Here is a 20797-nt window from a genome sequence, read left to right on the forward strand (position 1 = left end):
GGGATCTTCCCAGACCAGGGCTTGAACCCGTGTCCCCTGCATTGGCAGGCAGATTCTTAACCACTGCGCCACCAGGGAAGCCCACTTCTTTCCGTTTTATTGCCAAGTAACATTCTCCACTGTATGGATATGCCACATTGTGTTTATCCATTCTTCAGTTGATGAACATTTGGGTTGTTTCTTTTGACTGTTATGATGAATGCTGCTGTGAATACCTGTGTGCAAGTTTTTGTATGAAGGCATGTTTTCAATTTTCTTAGGTATATACTTTGGAGTGGAATTGCTGGGTCATATGGTGGCTCTACATTTAATATTTTGGGGAACAGCCAAACTAGTTTCCAAAGTGGCTGAACTATTTTACATTCCCACCAACAATATATGAACCTGGAGTGTTAATGGTTTCTTCTACCATTACTGTATGAATTTGCTACGTTAGTAAGCGTAAAGTTCTTAGAACTGTGCCTGGCACAGGGTACATGCTCCAAGAATGATTGCTGTCATTGCTGGTGATGCCTTTCTGATCAGAAACCATAAAAAAGAACTTAAAAGCTTTTGCATGGCAAAGGAAACCATAAATAAAATGAAAAGACAACCCTCAGAATGGGAGAAAATATTTGCAAATGAAGCAACCGACAAGGGATTAATCTCCAAAATGTACAAGCAGCTCATGCAGCTCAATATCAAAAAAACAAATAACCCAATCAAAAAAATGGCCAGACGACCTAAATAGACATTTCTCCAAAGACGACATACAGATGGCTAAAAAGATGCTCAACATCACTAATTATTAGAGAAATGCAAATCAAAACTACAATGAGGTATCACCTCACACCGGTCAGAATTGCCATTACCAAAAAAATTACAAACAATAAATGCTGGAGAGGGTGTGGAGAAAAGGGAAACCTCCTACACTGTTGGTGGGAATGTAAATTGGCACAGCCACCATGGAGAACAGTATGGAGCTTCCTTAAAAAACTAAAACTAGAGCTACCATATGATTCAGCAATCCCACTCCCGGGCATATATCCAGAGAAAACCATAATTCGAAAGGATGCATGCACCTCAGTGTTCATTGCAGCACTATTTACAATAGCTAGGACATGGAAGCAACCTAAGTGTCCATCAACAGATGAATGGATAAAGAAGATGTGGTACACATATACAATGGAATATTACTCAGCCATAAAAAAGAATGAAATAATGCTATTTTGCAGCTACATGGATGGACCTAGAGACTGTCATACTGAGAGAAGTAAGTCAGAGAAAGACAAATATCATATGATATCACTTATACGTGGAATCTAAAAAAAGGGTACAGATGAATGTATCTACAAAACAGAAATAGAGTTACAGATGTAGAAAACTTAAGGTTACCAGGGGATAAGGGGTTGGGGGGTGTGTGGAGGGATAAGTTGGGAGATTGGGGTGGACATATACACACTACTATATATAAAATAGATAACTAATAAGGACCTACTGTATAGCACAGGGAACTCTACTCAATACTCTGTAATGGCCTATATGGGAAAAGAATCTAAAAAAGAGTGCATATATGTATATGTATAACTGATTCACTTTGCTGTACACCTGAAACTAACACAGTATTGTAAATCAACTATACTCCAATAAAAATTTAAAGAAAAAAAGAAAGAAACCTTAAGAAAGAGATTTTTAGAGATTGATGAAAGAGAATGCTTAGTTACAAGCAGTTTGCTGGGGAGGCACATCTTTCAAAACAGGCTTTGGGATGGGAAGCATCTACCAACGGGCATAGAAGAGGGAAGGAGGGATCTGAGCCAGTGAAGAACACAGGTTTAGAGCCTTTTACATCAGATATAACGGAGTTTGAATTTGGTTTCCACCAACCAAAGCTCTGTGTCTTGGTCTAGTTGCAGCCTCTTTCCATGGTGGACAAAGAAGAAAAATGACAATCTTAACCCACAGTTTCACTGTGATGGTTACACAGGAATAATGCATGTAAAGGGTGCCTAGCACAGATTTTAGTACACAGTGAACATTCATTCACTAAATGAGAGTGTTGTTATTGATTGTAGTTGGAAGGATTCAAAATAATTTCCCTATTTCAAGATGGGGAAATTGAAGTTCAGAGAAGTTATATGACTTACGGATTCAGGAGAAGAAAGGAGACATTCTTATGTGGAGATGTTAAAAAAATAAACTTTATTATTCAGAAGTTTTAGATTTACAGAAAAATTGCAAAGATTGTACAGAGGGTTCCTATATGTCCCCCCACTCAATCCTCTATTAACATCTCACGTTTGTTACAATTAATGAATCAGTACTGATACATTATTATTATTAAGTCTATACTTTATTCAGAGTTCCTTAGTTTTTACCTAATGCCCTTTGTCTGTCCCAGTGTCATCACGTCTCCTTAGGCTTCTCTTGATTGTGAGTTTTCCAGGTTTCCTTGTTTTCTTTTCTTTTTTCTTTCTTTTTTTTTTTGGCATAATGTAGTGGTTTTATTTTTAATTTTATTTATTTATTTATTTATTTATGACTGTGCTGGGTCTTCGTTGCTGTGTGCAGGCTTTCTCTAGTTGTGGCGAGAGGGAGCTACTCTTTGTTGTGGTGTGTGGGCTTCTCATTGCAGTGGCTTCTCTTGTTGCAGAGCACCAGCTCTAGGCACGCGGACTTCAGTAGTTGTGGCTCACGGGCTCAGTAGTTGTGGCTCACAGGCTCTAGAGCGCAGGCTCAGTAGTTGTGATGCACGGGCTTAGTTGCTCCGAGGCATGTGAGATCTTCCCGGACCAGGGCTCGAACCCGTGTCCCCTGCATTGGCAGGCAGATTCTTAGCCACTGCGCCACCAGGGAAATCCCAGGTTTCCTTGTTTTTGATGATCTTGACAACTTTGAGGATTACTGGTCAGGTATTTTATAAAATGTCCCTTAATTGAGATTTGTATGTTGTTTTCCCTAGAAGTAGACTAGAGGTTATAGGTTTGGGGAGTAGGCAGAGGTAAAATGCCATTTTCATCTCATCATATCAAGGGTACCTGCCTTCAAGATGATTTATCACTTTTTTTTTAATTTGCAATTTTTTTCAGGTTGTGTTTATTTATTTATCGGCACCACGCAGCATGCAGGATCTTAGTTGCCTGACCAGGAATCGAACCCGTGCCCCCTGCAGTGGAAGCACGGAGTCCTAATGACTGGACCACCAGGGAAGGCCCAAGATGATTTATCACTGTTGATCTTAACTTTAATCACCTGGCTGAGGTAGTGCTGGTCAGAGTCCACTGTAAAAGTACTCTTTTCCTCCTTTCCCTATTCTCCTCTTAGGAAGGAAATCACTATGTGCAGCCCATACTACAGGAGTTGAGAAATTATGCTCCACCTCCCTGAGGGCAAAAATATCTACATAAACTATTTGGAATTCTTCTGTACGGTAAGAATTTATTTATTCAACCATTTATTTATATTATGATGGATTCATAGATATTCATTTTATACTTTAGGTTAAACACTAGTACTACTTTAACTATTACTCTCCAGTTTTCAGTTGGCTCCTGTGTACCTTTGATGTATCCCCATCACTGTGTTTTTTGTTCTGGGTGTTTTGTTTTTTTTTAGCAGAGACTTACTTTTTATTATTTATCCTTTTGTGTCTTTGGATTTTTGTCTCATGTGCATGTATTATCTGCTTTTATGCCTAGGGTAATTAACATAAAAATTTGTAGCTTATTTAAAAAGGTAGAATAAAAAGTCTCCTTCCTTCCCCTGAGGGCTTGTACCCTGCTCCATTTCTCCTTCCCCGGAGACATCATGTTGATTTCTTGTTTGTTTCTGCAGAACAATTCCTTTTTTTCCTTCTTTGAAACAAATGTTTACATATAGTACATGCTGTTCAGCACGCTGCTGTTTTCAACTAACAATCTCTTGTGGGGTATTCCATTTCAGCACATAGAAATCCATCTCCGTTTTAGTCTCTACATAGTATTCCATTGTAAGGCTATACCATAATATATTTAACCAGTCTCCATCAATGGACATTTACGTTCTTTTTAGTCTTTTACTAGAACAAGGAATGCTGCAGTGAATACCCACATCTTTGTATACTTGAGCAAATAAACCTGCAGGATCAATTTCTAGACAAGGAATTGCTAAGCCAGAGAATATGCTTTCAAGATTTAGATGCTGCTAAATTGTCCTCCACAAACCTTTCACCAATTTTCATTCTCACCAACAGTGTATGAGAGGACCTGTTTCTCCACACCCTTGCTAACATGGAGAAGTAACAAGCTTTTTGATCTTTGTTAATCTGATAGGTGAAAGATGGTAACTCACAAATTTTAATTTGCATTTCCTTTATTATGAGTGAAGCTGAACATCTTGCCAAACATTTACAAATCACTTGTATTCTCCTTTTCTGTGAATTGTCTCTTCAGATCCTCTGCCCATTCCCCCCTCCCCTGCCCTTTAGACTTTTTCTAATCTTTGTTTTGTGCCTCAGTGAAAGCTACTCATTCATTTAGTCCATCAATATTTATTGATTACCTACAGTGTTATAGCAACATGCAGTGAACAGAAAAGACAAAGGTATTTTTCTCTGGGAGATTAAAATTCTAGAGGGGGCAGAAAGAGTAAAGAAATAAATATATGTCAGTTGGCGATAACTGTTATGGAAAAAGAGTAGAATATAGGCTAGAAAGTTCTGGGGTGCTATTTTCTTTTTTTTTTTTTTAACATTTATTTATTTATTTATTTTTTGGCTGCACTGGGTCTTAGTTGCGGCACCTGGGATCTTTTGTTGCAGTGCGCAGGCTTCTCTCTAGTTGTGGAGCGCAGGCTTAGTTGCCCCTCGGCACGTGGGATCTTAGTTCCCTGACCAGGGATCGAACCGGCCTCCCCTGCATTGCAAGATGGATTCTTAAACACTGGACCACCAGGGAAGTCCCTGGGGTGCAATTTTCTATAGAGAGATCAAAGAAGGTTTCTCTAAGGGATGCCAAGGGAGCAGAGTGGGAATGAAGTGAGGAAAGGAATCATGCAATATCTGGGAGAGGAATGCTTGAGGCAGAGGGAGGAGCAGGGTGAAGTCCTTGAGGTGGAAATGTGCTGGGTGAGCTGGAGAATCAGCCAGGGGACCAGCGTGGCTGGAGCAGAGTGAGTGAGAGGGAGAGGGCTGGGAGATGAGATCCAAGAGGTGTGCGGGGACAAGATCATGTAGGAGCTGGCAGGCCTTTGTAGGGACTTAAGGATTTTGGCTTCTACTCTGAGTGAGATGCTAGCCATTACAGTTTATTTAGGCTGTACTTTTTTTTTTTTTTTTGAGAATTTCAGAACAGTGGAAAGACATTACCGGATTTAGTTTTTTAAAGGACCACACAACGGCACAACAGTAAGGTCTGTGAAGGGAGTCGTTACAGTCCATACGTGATTGGGGCATTTCCCATCATTAGCCTGTTCTAACTGGACTATTTAGGGGCCTAGCCCGCTTTAAGCAAATCCAATGTGTGAAAATCCAGATGGACCTAATTTTCTCTAAGGGACAAGGTGGTCATTGCCATAGGCATGTGCTCAGCGTGGAGAGGGTAATGCAGAGATCCCAAGCCTCTAGGCCTGGGGCTTTTGCTTCTGGGTAATAAATAAGCCCCACCCTTTTTCCCATTGGAAGTAATCATCTCCCTAAAGCTTATCCACCGCACCTCTAGAAGTGCCTCCTGCTGACACATTCAGGCAAGGCCATAAAAATATGTGTTCAAGAATGTTCTCAGGGACTTCCCTGGAGGCGCAGTGGTTAAGACTCCAGGCTCCCAATTCAGGGAGCCTGGGTTCGATCCCTGGTCAGGGAACTAGATCCCACATGCATGCCGCAACTAAGGAGCCAGAGAGCCACAACTAAGACCTGGTGCAACTAAATAAATAAATAAAGTAAATATTAAAGGGGCTTCCCTGGTGGCGCAGTGGTTACGAATCCACCTGCCGATGCAGGGGACCTGGGTTCCAACCTTGCTCTGGTAAGATCCCACATGCCACGCAGCATCTAAGCCTGTGGGCCACAACTACTGAGCCTGCGCTCTAGAGCCCATGAGCCACAACTACTGAAGCCCGCGCGTCCTAGAACCTGTGCTCCTCAACAAGAGAAGCCACCGCAGTGAGAACCCCATGCACTGCAACAAACAGTCGCCCCTGCTCACCGCAACCAAAGAAAGCTCGCGGGCAGCAACGAAGGCCCAACGCAGCCAAAAATAAATTAATTAATTAATTAATTTAAAAAAAAGAAGTGAGTTGGAACTTTTAAAAAATAAATAAATAAATATTGTTTTTTAAAAAAAGAATGTTCCCAGAATTAGATAGTGGTAGTAGTTGTACAACTTTGTGAATATACTAAAACCCCAAACCCTTGAATTGTATACTTTAAAAGGGTGAACTTATGGTATATGAATTATAAGTCAATAATAATAGTAATGTTCCCGGAAACCCTGTTTGTTATCGTGGAAAGACTGGAAACAACCCAAATGTCTAGCCACAGGCGTCTGTTAAACTTGTAGGATCGTCAATGGATAAATATGGAACAGTTAACAAGAATCAGGTGTGTCTGTACTGGTTGGTGTGGCAGATAAGGAAAGCTCCCTGTGATGTAGTGTTAAGTTAAAAAAATTAAGGGAAGAACTGTGTGTATAGTTTGCTACCATTTATGTGAGAAAAGTATACATCCATGCATGCATAGAGTATTTCTAGAAAGATATTTGAGAATTGCTCAATAGGAACTTCTAGGGAGTGGAGATAGGGTTTCACCTTTACGGATCATGTTCTACTCTTTCTACTTGAAAAAATATATATTTATATGTAAAACTTTTCCAAAAACATAAAATTTAATTATCACAACAAAAATTAAAAATACAAAAATTGGGAGAGAAATGCTTCAGGCCGAAGGGGGAGCAGTGCCCAGTCCTTGAGGTGGGAACGTGCTGGGTGAGCTGGAGCCTCAGCGAGGGGAGCCGTGTGGGCTGTTGCCGGCTACCGAGTGAAGAAGAGCCTGGGAGGAGTGTTTGTGGAGCGCTTTCTACATGCCAGGCATTTCGCTGTGGGGTTGTGCGTGGGCAGTGGTGGGTAAGACTGACAAACGCCTTCACCAAGCTCCTAGTTCCTTCCAAACCCTCCCACCAACTGGTGGGAGGCCCTACCCTGGCTCTTGGAGGCAGTCCTCTCTTGCCTTCCTTCCCCCCTTCTCCCACCTTTTCCCCAGGACCCATCAAATCCAGAGTAGGCTTGAGCTGAGTGACCTTGAGCAAATGACTTTACCTTTCTGAACCTTAGTTCCCTCATCTGCAAAATGAGAATAATAATAAAGCGTATCTCAATGGAGTTGTTGTGAGAATCACTGGTGTTCTAAAAATGGTTAAGATGGTTACTGATATTAGGCTGCCTCTAGCACCAACTTGCTTGAGTTGGTTCTTTAATACTAAGAATGTAATGCCCACAAGGCTTGCTTGCAAGGCAGGTAAGACTGGGATGAGTATCCCCATTTTATACTGAGATGCAACGATGAAAAAGGCTCATGCAAATTTAGTGACAAATTCAAGAGGAACAGACTTTAGGGTCAGACAAAATATGGGTTTGAATCCCTGCTTTGCTAGCTGTTTGCTTTGTGATTTAGGCTAGTTACCTCTCTGAACCTGAGAGTTAACCACACCTACCAAAAAAGGGACAAGTCCTTGGACCTCAGAAGCCTGGAGGACTAAAATCTGCGGCAAAAGAAGAAGGCCTCACACAGCGCTGGGGACATAGTAAATGCCCAGGAAATAGCAGCTGTTAGGGTCATTATTCTGTTAATGTCCTGAATGATTATAACATTTACGGAACCAGGTGTCAGACCCTATGTTAGGTGCCGAGATCAGATGAACTAGAGACCGGGTCTCGTGGTCTCTAACTCTCTCCCTTATACCAGCCCCTGCCCTCCCAAGCTGTGAAGGAGGAGAGGTCTTCAGTGATGCAAATGAGCATTGACTTTTTTCATTAACGAGACAATGAGCCCTTGATGGAAATGTTTGGAACTTTGAAAAAGGAGAAAGATTGGTTAATAGTGTTTGTTGATATACTCACACCCTGCTTTACTGTCAATAAACGTTTCCTCAGGCCAGCTGGGACAACCCCAGCTTGGAATCCAGTTGAGGTCTCTAAAATGCTGGGTGAACTGGGGCCTCAGTGTCTCAGGCTAATGTAGGAGTAACAGCGATGTAATGATGCTCACCTCTCAGGGCTGGGCCGGGTGGCTGTGATGAAATGTGTATGAAACACTTGACACACCTTAGAAATGAAGCAATTTTTCTTACCTAACAAAATCACTTTATTTTACTCCAAATCTCCCCACCCCACCCCTAGCTTCAGGAGAAGCAATTGTAGACTCTCTAGGGGACCCTGACCCCAATACTTAGGGATCACAGAGCTGTTGCCAGTCTCCTGGGGAAGACACAGCGGGAGGAAGACGGTGATGAAAAAAGACCGAGGACATCTAGAGCCACTGTGCTGGGTGCAGAACAGGCTAAAGTTAGCAATAAAGAGAGACTTAAAAAACAAAATCAGGGCTTCCCTGGTGGCGCAGTGGTTGAGAATCTGCCTGCCAATGCAGGGGACACGGGTTCGAGCCCTGGTCTGGGAAGATTCCACATGCCACGGAGCAACTGAGCCCGTGAGCCACAGCTACTGAGCCTGCGCGTCTGGAGCCTGTGCTCCGCAAAAAGAGAGGCCGCGATAGTGAGAGGCCCGCGCACCGCGATGAAGAGTGGCCCCCGCTTGCCGCAACTAAAGAAAGCCCTCGCACAGAAACGAAGACCCAACACAGCCATAAATAAATAAAATAAATAAATTTAAAAAAAAAAACAAAATCAAACACTGTTTTTCAGGTATGTGAAGATATTCACTACAGGTTCTCCACAAAAATATTGTTCCTAGAGCTAGAGAATGAAAATAATTCAACTGTCCAAAATAGGAGAGTGATTAAATAAATCATTCAACATTCACACAATGGTCTAGTATGGCCTTTTAAAATGTAAGGTAAAATAAAATAAAATATAAGGTAGATCCCAACATGCAGATCTGGGATAATCTTCAAGATTTATTATTAATAAGCAAGTGGGGCTATCTTGTGTTCATGGATAGGAAGACAATATTGTAAAGATACAGTTCTCTCGAAATTGATCTGTAACCGTCAATGCAATGTTAATAAAGCTTACAACAGGGTTTTTCATGAAACTCAACAAGCCAATTAAAAAATATATACAGAGAAGTAGGAGCTAAGAACAGGTAGATACTTCCGAAGAAGAAAAAAAAGAAGAGACTTGCTCTACCAGAATTGTTAAAAAGCTATTGCAATGAAGACAAGATGGTGTTGGTAGGGATAGAAATTCACCAAAATTAACTAATGAATATAAAAAATTTTGAGGGCTTCCCTGGTGGCACAGTGGTTAAGAATCTGCCTGCCAATGCAGGGCACACGGGTTCGAGCCCTGGTCTGGGAAGATCCCACATGCCACGGAGCAACTAAGCCCGTGAGCCACAACTGCTGAGCCTGCGCATCTGGAGCTTGTGCTCCACAACGGGAGAGGCCACGACAGTAAGAGGCCCGCGCACCGCGGTGAAGAGTGGCCCCCGCTCGCCGCAGCTGGAGAAGGCCCTCGCACAGAAACGAAGACCCAACACAGCCAAAAATAAATTAATTAATTAAAAAAAAAAAACCTTCCTGGTCCACAAATGTTATTCAGTCTCTTTCTCTCCAAAAGACATTCAGATAGTAAAGGGAATGAAATCAACACCGCCGCCCCCCAACTCCCCAGCTGCCTGGTGCAATACTGACTCATTCCAGATTGAAAGGATAGTTGTAAAACCACTACCATATTAAAAAAAATTTTTTTGATAAATGACAGGGGTGGCACGGCAGATCTAAGGAGGGACTATCCAATAAATGGAGCTGGAAAAAAAGTCCTCCCTATAGGAAAAAATGAAATTAGATCATTGCCTCACACTATACACAAAAGCCAACTCCAGATATAAGGACGTAATTATCAAAGGCAAAACATTAAAAGTTTTAGGAGAAAATATAAGAGAATTTCTTTCTGACCTTGGAGTAATAACGAATCTCAAAACACAAAAGGTTAGTTATAAAATAAAATTTTGATAAATAAAACTATATTAAAATTAAAACAAAATTATAAGCTACAAATTTGAAGAAGATATTTGCAAACACATATCACTATTCAAGGATATATATATTGAGATGATCTAAAGACCGTCTATGAACCAACAAAGCATAATAAATCAACAGAAAAATGGGCAAAAGACTCGAACTTGCATTTCAAAGAAGAGGAAGCATGGCTAAGAAACTTACTGAGAGATGTTCAACATCATTCAAGGAAATACAAATCAACATCATAATGAGATATCCAGTCTATGGAAAGAATTAAAACACCAAGTACTGGAGAAGAACAGTAGGTCTTCTATACATTGCTGGTGGGAATATATATCCATACAACCATTTTGGAAAACAATTCATCATTCTTTCTTGTCAAATTGAACATTTACACACCTTAAAGCCTAGCAGTTCCACTCGTGGGCAGGTATCCAGGAACAAGTCTTGCTCAAGTGCTCCAGGAGACATGTACATGAATATTCATAAGAGCAGTGAACAAATGGCCAAAAACCAGAATGAACCCGAAAAGCCCTTCAACAGGAGAATGGATAAATACATTGGGGCACCTTGACAAAATGAAATATTACACAAGAGTGAAAATGGAATTAACCACAGCTACACATAACAGTACGAATGAATTTCATTAATAGACCATTGAGTGTAAAAACAGAAAGTGAGAACCTGAGGACTCCTACACCATGATACCCTTTTTAAAAAATTCAGAAATAACTAAAACTAAACAATATATTGTTTAATCATCATAGATAGGACAAAACTACAAAACTAAAGGCAAGAAAACAATAAACACAAAGTTCCAGATAGTGCTTTCCTGGTGTGGGGAAGGGGAAGCAGCTTGAACAGGACAAAAGTAGAGCCCATCAGAAGATGTGAATTATTGTCAATATTATTGTAATATTAATAAGTAAATATATAAATAGATGAATAAAGAAATTAAAACATAAAACAAGTGGATAAAGAAATAAAAGAGGGCTATAAACAGATAATAACAATGTGTTATTAAGGATTTTAATTAATCCAATTCTTAGTACCTGAAGTCTTTTCTAAAAAAAGCATGTACCTTACACTAAAAAACACTAGTGGGGAAAATATTCACTCCCTATGCACAGAAATTTTTATCTTTATACACCAGCCTTTCACAGGGTATCTGGGTTGGATGGGGTAGGAGGGTCATATAGGGAGACTTTCTCTTTACTGTATACCTTTGTGTGTGTAATGTTTGGAATTTTTGTTTTACTTTGTGCATAGAATGTCTTTTCAACAAGGGTTTGTGTCAAGATGAAAAAATTAAAATAAAAACAAGCTTTTTATTCGGTAGAGTTGATGTTTCACAGGAGATGTTTTAAAAGCCTGCTAGGGCACTATTTACAATAGCCAGGTCATGGAAGCAAGCTAAATGCCCATCGACAGACGAATGGATAAAGAAGATGTGGTACATATATACAATGGAATATTACTCAGCCATAAAAAGGAACGAAATTGGGTCATTTGTTGAGACGTGGATGGATCTAGAGACTGTCATACAGAGTGAAGTAAGTCAGAAAGATAAAAACAAATATCATATATTAACGCATGTATGTGGAACCTAGAAAAATGATACAGATGAACTGGTTTGCAGCGCAGAAGTTGAGACACAGATGTAGAGAACAAACGTATGGACACCAAGGTGGGAAAACCGCGGTGGGGTGGGGATGGTGGTGTGCTGAATTGGGAGATTGGGATTGACATGTATACAATGACGTGTATAAGATTGATGACTGATTAAAAAAAAAACAAAAAACCCTGCTAGGGACTTTCCTTGTGGTGCAGCGGTTGGGAATCCACCTGCCAATGCAGGGGACACGGATTCGAACCCTGGTCGGGGAAGATCCCACATGCCGTGGAGCATCTAAGCCCGTGCGCCACAACTACTGAACCTGAGCTCTAGAGCCTGCGAGCCACAACTACTGAGCCCACGTGCCACAAACTACTGAAGCCCGAGCGCCAAGAGCCCATGCTCCACAACAAGAGAAGCCACCGCAATGAGAAGCCCGCGAACTGCAACGAAGAGTAGCCCCTGCTCATTGCAACTAGAGAAAGCTCACGTGCAGCAACAAAGACCCAACACAGCCAAAAATAAATAAATAATTTTATTAAAAAAATAAAAGCCTGCTAATTAGTGACATTAATGAGGGAGGGGCAAAGAGGCACCGTTCGTACCCTATTGGTGGCACTAGAAATTAGTGTAGCACCTTAGGAGGGCAATATTTAGTAGTGTCTATGGAAATCTTAAATGCACATATTCTTTGACCCAGCAATTCTCTTCCACTTTAAGAATTTACCTTATAGATTTACTTGTACAACTCAAGATATAAACGTACAACGTTGTCCATCACAGCATGGTACAAAGTTAGCTAGACATCATGTTATACGCACACAATTGATGGGCAGCTATTTAAAAGTAAGAGATATGGACTTCCCTGGTGGCGCGGTGGGTAAGAATCCGCCTGCCAATGCAGGGGACACGGGTTCGAGCCCTGGTCCGCGAAGACCCCACATGCCGAGGAACAACTAGGCACACCACAACTACTGAAGCCCACGCGCCTAGAGCCCGTGCTCCACAACAAGAGAAGCCACTGCAATGAGAAGCCTGTGCACCACAAAGAAGAGTAGCTCCGGCTCGCCGCAACTCAAGAAAGCCCGTGTGCAGCAACGAAGACCCAACACAGCCAAAAATAAAAATAAAATAAATAAATTTATCTTAAAAAAATGTAAGAGAAAAGTCTGTATGTATTGATGTGGAAAGATGTTACACATATATTAAGTGTAAAAAGGCACGATGTAAAACAATATATACAGTATGATATCATTTCTAGGTATAAAAGACATACTCATGGAAAATTTCTGAGGAAATACAAGTAACAACACTGATTACCTCTGAGGAGTGAATTAAGAAGGTGAAGGAAAGACATACCTTTTGGTTTATACTTCAAAGTACTGGATTTTATGTTTGACAAAGAGCAAACATTTATTACCGCGATTAAAAAAAAAAAGATTTTAAGAGTTCAAAACACAATGTCAATTATATCTCAATAAATCTGGGGGGGGTAAAGTTCATAAATTAAAAAGAAGCAATGTATGCTCATTGCAAAAAAGTTTTTAAAGAAAATAAAGAAGAATATAAAGAAGAAAAGATCAACAGCTTTTGCCTTCTCATCCTCAACAAGATGATCACATTTAACAGTTTGGTATATTCGTCTAAAAATTTTTGTCTGCTTTTTTGTTTGCCTATTTAGATTTAGTTATTTTTATGAAATGGAATCATATTACATATGTTGTTAGTCTTTTTTTCACATTTTATCATGTTAATAATATATACCTACAGCATTATTTGTTTCCAAAACCATAAATAATTGTACTTTTTTCTGACTGTACAAGTGTGATTCAGAAACAAAATATCTCTATAACTGTGTTGCTAAATAAGAAATGCAGGTTGTAGAACAATAGGTACAGTGTCCTCTCATTTTTGTTAAAAAAAAAAATGAAAACATGTGTGTGTAAGGTCTGAAAAAACAGTCGAGGAGAATAGTCATTAAACTCTGTTTAGAGTAGTTATGTATGGGAGATTGGATTGAGGTTGTTTGGATTTTTATAGCATGTTGCTTTTATAATGATGATACATGCCTGTGATCAAAATTCTTTAAAATTCAGACAAGCTCACAAAAAATTGAAGTTATCCCAAATCCTACCACGCAGAGATAACCCCAGTTGACAGATTGGTGAGCACGCTCACATTTCCTTGTCTGCCTATACAAATATATTCATCCTCTCAATTTATAAGTTGCAATTATACAAAATGCACTACTCTGTACCCTGCTGTTTTCAATATGTTCCATGTCAGTACATCATTCTAATGATTGCACATTATGCCATGTAACAGCTACACTGAAATTTAATCAAGCAATCCCTAGCTGTTGAATTTTTTTAACAAAAACTTTAAAATTGTAAGATACAACATACATCAGAAGAATGTATAAAGTGTATGTACTTCTTACGAAGTAATTATAAAGCAAACATTAGTGTTACCTCTATCCTAGACACACTTAAAAATTGCTTTTAAGTTAAAAAAAGAACACTAAAACAAACACCTGTGTACCATCTCCTAGAATTAACAAACACACATTTTGTTATTTTTTTGCTTCCATTTAAAAAAATTTTTTTCACTAACAAGACAACAAAATAGGATGTATTTTATTCTATTCACCCTTTTTAAAGAGTTCAGTACTTTATGTTCACTCTTCTGTGAATACTTTAGTGGACCAAGCCCAATACTGACCTCAGCCCAACAGTTTTTTTTAGGGTCTTAATGGTCTTAGCGTTGGCCAGTGGGAGCCCCTTTGTCAAGATTCTTGTCTTTCCAACAAGACTATGTTAATCTTTGAAAATTTCCTTGCTTCCTGGCTCTACAAGATGTTCCAGGCTCATCTTGTACCTCTCAGCCCTAGACACAAACTTGGCCTTTTCTGCAACCAGCCCTAGTTAGAGACCATAATCTGGGTGCTAAGGTGCATTGTTGGGGTGCAGAATTGTTAAATAAAATGCAACTTTACAGGTAAAGGCGAAGTCCTCTTAGTTCTGTGAAATGGTAATGTTATCACTTTTACATTTCCCTGATTATTCATGAGGGTGACCATCTTTTCAATATATTTATTGGTGATTTGACTTTCCTTGTCTCCCAACTACTTCTTCACATACTTGTCTTTATTTATTTATTTTTTCCTCACCTTGTGGTTCGTGGGATCTTAGTTCCCCGACCAGGTATTGAACTCAGGCCCCAGCAGTGAAAACTCCAAGTCCTAACCACCGGACCACCAGGGAATTCTGTATTTTTCTTTTGTTGAACCTTTATGTCATATCCAAATTTTTTTGCCTTTATGAACAATGCTGTGATGGACTTCTTTGTCCATGGATATTTGCTCATTTTTCGGATTGATTCCTTAAATAAATTTCTAAAAGTGTAATTTCTGGGGAAAGAATAGTGTTTTTTTAATTTTTAAAATAAATTTATTTATCTATTTATTTTTGGCTGCATTGGGTGTTCGTTGCTGCGTGTGGGCTTTCTCTAGTTGAGGCGAGCGGGGGCAACTCTTCGTTGAGGTGAGCGGGCTTCTCATGGCGGTGGCTTCTCTTGTTGCGGAGCACGGGTTCTAGGCGCACAGGTTTCAGTAATTGTGGCGCAGGGGCTTAGTTACTCCTCATCATGTGGGATCTTCCCGGACCAGGGCTCGAACCTGTGTCCCCTGCATTGGCAGGCGGATTCTTAACCACTGCACCACCAGGGAAGTCCCAAAGAATAGTTTTAAAATTTAATAACTTTATTTTCTTTTTTAAAAAACAGTCTTTTTAAAAAATCCAAATTGGGACTTCCCTGGTGGCGCAGTGGATAAGACTAAGCACTCCCAATGCAGGGGGCCCGGGTTCCACCCCTGGTCAGGGAACTAGATCCCACATGCATGCTGCAACTAAGAGTTTGCATGCCACAACTAAGGAGCCCACGTGCCACAACTAAAGAGCCCACGAGCCGCAACTAAGGAGCCAGCGAGCCGCAGCTAAGACCTGGTACAACCAAGAAAAAAAAAACAAAACACCAAATCAAAATGATTGTGCCCATGTACACTCCCCCTGCAGCATGTGAGTGCCTGTCTTCACACCCTTCCTAGAACCGGGCATCATGATTTTAGTTTCCCTCTTTTAGGGTTGGGGATGTTTTTGATTGCTGTGCTTACTTAAGATGTGCTGGAATCAACCCATAAAGTCTCTGTGCTTGGCTGTGTTCTCACAAGTTCCCAGTCCTCCCAGAGACGAGAGAGGTATTCTAGCAGCTTGCCACCCTCTCCTAGGCTCCTGGGACCTCACCCACTGCACAGCTGACTTCTGGAGGCTCCTCTGGGAGGTCCCCTGGAGGAATTATTTGTTAAATCTGGCAACCCTATCCCCGGGTTCCCATTCTATTTAAACATTTTGGTGTCCATCACCTCTCACCTAGGCTACAGCAGTCGCCTTCTAATCTCACCCCTATAATCCATTCTCAACACTGGCTTCTGCTCAGAGCCCTCCTGCTACACTTATAATTCCATCTAAACTCCTTCAAAACCCTACTAGATCCAAGCCTGACCCCCCCTCTCCAGCCTCATCTCCTACTGTTCTCCTGTCCCCTGCAGCATCCTGAGCCTTCTGGTTGTTTCCTGTCAGGATAAGCTGGGCAGCCTCTTTGTATTAACTTACCTTCACTTAGAATGTTCTTCCCCCAAAGCATTCTCTGTTCAAATGTCAGCACACCAGAGATGCCTTACCAGATCGCCTTGTCCAAAAAAGCACCACCCGTGCCCCTCACTCCTTCTCCCCAACCCGCTTTATTTTTTCATAACACGTATTACCTACCGTTATTTTATACTTTTACTTGCTTATAAATTTGTTTTTTGTTTTTCTCCATCAGGAATATCAGCTCAATAAAAACCTGAATGTTGAGTTTTTTACTGGTTTGTTTTTCCAATACTGTCTTCCTGGTGCCTAGAATAATACTTGGAGCTTCATAGACCTGGATTTGTTAGGCTGTGTTGCACAGCAGTTAAGGGCACACACGTGAGCCAGTCTCTCTGGGTTCAAGTCCCTGCTCTGCTGCTTTCCAGCTCTGTCACTTGGGACAAGTTAGTTAACCATCTTTTTCTTACCATCTGTAAAATAGAGGATGACAATCTACTCAGTAAGGTTTTGTGAGAATTAAGTGAATTAATTTGTGTAAAAACACAGGTTGGTGCTTACAGTGTTTGTCACTGTTATAATTTTTGAGTGAATCTCACACATGTGGGTCATAGAGACAACAACCGGGCTTCCCTGGTGGCGCAGTGGTTGAGAATCCGCCTGCCAATTCAGGGGACACCGGTTCGAACCCTGGTCCCAGAAGATCCCACGTGCCGCGGAGCAACTAAGCCTGTGCGCCACAACTACTGAGCCTGCGCTCTAGAGCCCGTGAGCCACAACTTCTGAGCCCACGTGCCACAACTACTGAAGCCTGTGCACCTAGAGCCCGTGCTCCACAACAAGAGAAGCCACCGCAATGAGAAGCCCACGCACCGCAACGAAGAGTAGACCCCGCTCGCCACAACTAGAGAAAGCCCGTGCGCATCAACGAAGACCCAAGCCGGCCCAAAAAAAAAGAAAAAAAAGAATAAATAAAAAACATAGAGACAACAACCAACCCCTATCCATTGATATTTAGTATGTGCCTGTCACTCTTCCAGACAATGAGTATAGACATGTGCACATAAGTGAACAAGACAGATGTGACCCCTCTCTTGCCATGAGCCTTCAGGAAGTCGAGTAATTATTTCCAGTGTTAAAGTGCTGAGAGGCAAAAAAAAAAAAAAAAAAAAAGCACAGAAAGTTATAGGAGATATAATGTAGTCTGAGAACCAGGGAAGGATTCTGGAGGCAGTGATGTTACCCTTTAAGCTTTGACTGGGTGGAAAGGAAAGAGAACCATGTGGAAGAAAGCCCAGAGTAGAGAAAGAGCCTATAAAGGGACACGAGTGGGAAGACCAGTGTGGCTGGAGTGTGGAGGGCTGGGAGAGATGAGGCTGGAGGATTTCGCAAAGGCCACCAAGCAGGGCTTTGTGGGTCTCAGAAAGGAGTTTCATGGGAACCATAAAAGGACTTGAAGTAGAGTGACTCTATCAGCTTTGAAGTTAGAGAAGTTTTCCCTGGCTGCTGCGTGGAGGAGAAACCTTCAAGTCTCTGTTCAACTGCCACCTCACCAGAGACTACCTCGTCTAAAATGGCATCTCCCAGACCCCCCATCTCTGCCCCTCTCCACCTGCTTTACCACGTTATGAGGCCCTGACATTGTACTACACTCTCTCATGCCTGTTCTCTGTTTACCCCCATTGGAATGGAAACCCTGCCAGAGCTGGGACTTTAGCAGGAGGAGAGACTGGCCACAGGGAGACAGACCACTCAGGAGGCTGGTGCAGACAGCCCAAGCCCTAGGAGGGTTAGGAACAGCTGGCTGGCTGGCTGGTAGACAGCAGGAGGCTAGAGGACTAGACTCCCCTAGAAGCTTCATTTGCATATCACTTTACATAAGACTGAGAAAACAGTCATTGTCCATATCAAAGAATGGGGTGGGGAGGCAGTTAGACATACTGGTAGTGGGGCAGGGGAGGACTAAAGTCCCTGCCGTTCCAACAAGCCAGTTCTTGGTACTGTCACTGATTATAAGTCATCAAAGGCTAAGAATTGGGTGTGGGACTGGAGGGAAATGGATAGAAATATCCATTGGAGAGAAATATTTCAGATGTAATGGAAAAGACTCGGTGGCTTGATGTGAGGTGTGAGGGAAAGGGAAGGTGTTGCCTTCCATTCTGGTTTGAACTGGGTGGATAGCGGTGGACTGCAGAGCGGATTTGTGGTTCAGATCATGAGTTCAGTTTAATTAATTAATTTATTATTGGCCGCGCCATGAGGCATGCAGGAGCTTAGTTCCCCAACCAGGGTTCGAACCTGCGCCGCCTGCAGTGGAAGCCTGGAGTCTTAACCACTGGACCGCCAGAGTTAGTTTTAAATGTATGCGTCCAAAGTGCCTGGGATGCCTGCAGGAGGAATCCACGAGTTAGATGGGAAACCAAGTTCCAAGCTGGGAATAATCCTTGCGAGTCCTTGGCTTAAGAGGTGGTCATTAGACTGCATGATGAAATCATGACAAATTACTGGAGCCTTAGGGATTAGTGTCTTTTTCTTCTCTTTAGGCAAATTATCAGAAATGCTTACGTGCAAATGCTTTCGGGTTGCAACCTGGCTTTCCCACCTCACCTAGACTGTTCTATAACCCCCAGATACTTCGAGTAATTAAGGGTCCCTGTAAGGGAGGGGTCCTGAAGCTTTGGGGTACCTGCCTCTGCCCTTGAGAACGTGCTGGATGAGAGAAGGCAATTGAGGGAAGTATGCTGAGGACCCCCTACAGTTGATGGAGGTGTCCAGGAGAAGTGGCCTGTAAGCAAGACTGAGAAGGAGCGTCCAGGGAGGTAGGAGGTAGGAGGAGACTGGGAAAGGCTAGCTTCACAGAAGGCAAGAGGAACTGCTGTTTAGAGGATCGTTATCACTAGCAGTAAACTGTCTGCCAAATCCTGCTAATTCTTCCTCTGCAGTGTCTCTCCCTCCATCTCCACTGCCACCTGCTGGCCAGTAGTCCCCATTACAACTGGGTAACAGCTCTGGCCTGTCTTATCTCCAGCCTTACAGCTATCTTTACAGCCACCCCATTCATTCTGTTAGATTGTCCTTTGGAAAGTGGAGCCTGCACCATGCCAGTTCCTGCTCAACAACTTTCAATAGCTCCCTGTAACCTCTGAACGAATCCCTTACTACCTAGCGTGGCATGCTGGGCCTTTGGCAGCCTGGCTCCAGGTGACCTATCTGTCTCAATCTGTTCCCTTATAAAGAAAATAAGCTGATCTACTCACTGTCCCCCACAACCCTCAGCTTCACTGAGGCCATGTCATCTTCTTGAAGTGCCTACCCTTCATGCCTAAATTTTTCAAGGTCAGACTCAAACGACAACTTCCCTTGGAAGTCCTCCCCACTGGATCTGACACAACCCTTGACCACCGTGGCATCAAAACGCTCTGCCCTGACTTTTTACCAAGCTCACAGCTCACTCCGCAATGAGACTAAATTCTTGAGAGCAAGGGCTGTGTCATCTTTGCTCCCGTCTCTCCCACTCACGTGTAGGAACAAGAAGTTGCAGATTCAACTGCCTTCAGGAGCCAGGCAGATATGACGAATGTGTGAGGTCGCCCAGTAAAAGACAATTAGAAATGGTGGGGCTTATGGCAAGTAAGAACCTTCACCCTCCTGCCTAAAGTATTAATAATACTCAGAATATCAATACATTATGTAAAGCACATCTGAAGGCTAAACTTGACCTGAAGATCATGAGTTTGAGACTCTGAAATAGAGGTTCAAAATACCCCCTGCATTTAGCTGGTTCTTTAGAGCTTTCAAAGCAAGTTTACATCAGCAACTCTATCTCCACTTTACAGATGAGGAGAGAGAGGCTCAGAGAGGTGAGGTGAATTGCTCAAGGTCACATAGTAAGGAATTAGTAGTACAAGGCTATGTTCAATCCATTCAGACTCTGGCTTGGCCTCATCTTCTGAGGATGATGGGAGGAGGGTCTAAAAAGATGGGCATCATTCACCTTTTTTTAAATTAAGACTTTATTTTATTTATTTATTTATTTATCCCGCTTGTGGGATCTTAGTTCCCCGACCAGGGATAGAACCCAGGTACCTGCAGTGGAAGCACCAAGTCCTAACCACTGGACCGCCAGGGAATTCCCCATGACTTTATTTTTTAGAACAGTTTTAGGTTCACAGCATTGAGGGGAAGGTACAGAGATTTCCTATATAGCCCCTGCCCCCACACATGCATAGTATCGCCCCATTTTCAACATCTCCCATGAGAGTGGTACGTTTGTTATAATTGACATACCTACACTGACACGTTATTATCACCCGAAGTCCATAGTTTACATTATGGTTCACACCTGGTGTGCATTTTATGGGTTTGGACAAATGTATAATGACACGT

At 41.9% G+C, this 20797-nt stretch overlaps 1 long non-coding RNA gene across 1 annotated transcript; it reads right to left on the reverse strand.

Annotated features, from left to right (window-relative positions):
- Positions 1-2481: 2481 nt before the first annotated feature.
- On the reverse strand, positions 2482-19923 carry LOC309645055. Its single transcript, XR_014254711.1, has 2 exons — positions 8859-19923; positions 2482-8552 (listed from the first exon to the last, which is right to left on the reverse strand). It is a non-coding gene; the product is annotated as an uncharacterized lncRNA (long non-coding RNA).
- Positions 19924-20797: the final 874 nt, after the last annotated feature.

Source organism: Balaenoptera physalus (genome assembly GCF_965194825.1).
Source record: "Balaenoptera physalus genome assembly, chromosome: 16".
Lineage (NCBI taxonomy): Eukaryota > Metazoa > Chordata > Mammalia > Artiodactyla > Balaenopteridae > Balaenoptera > Balaenoptera physalus.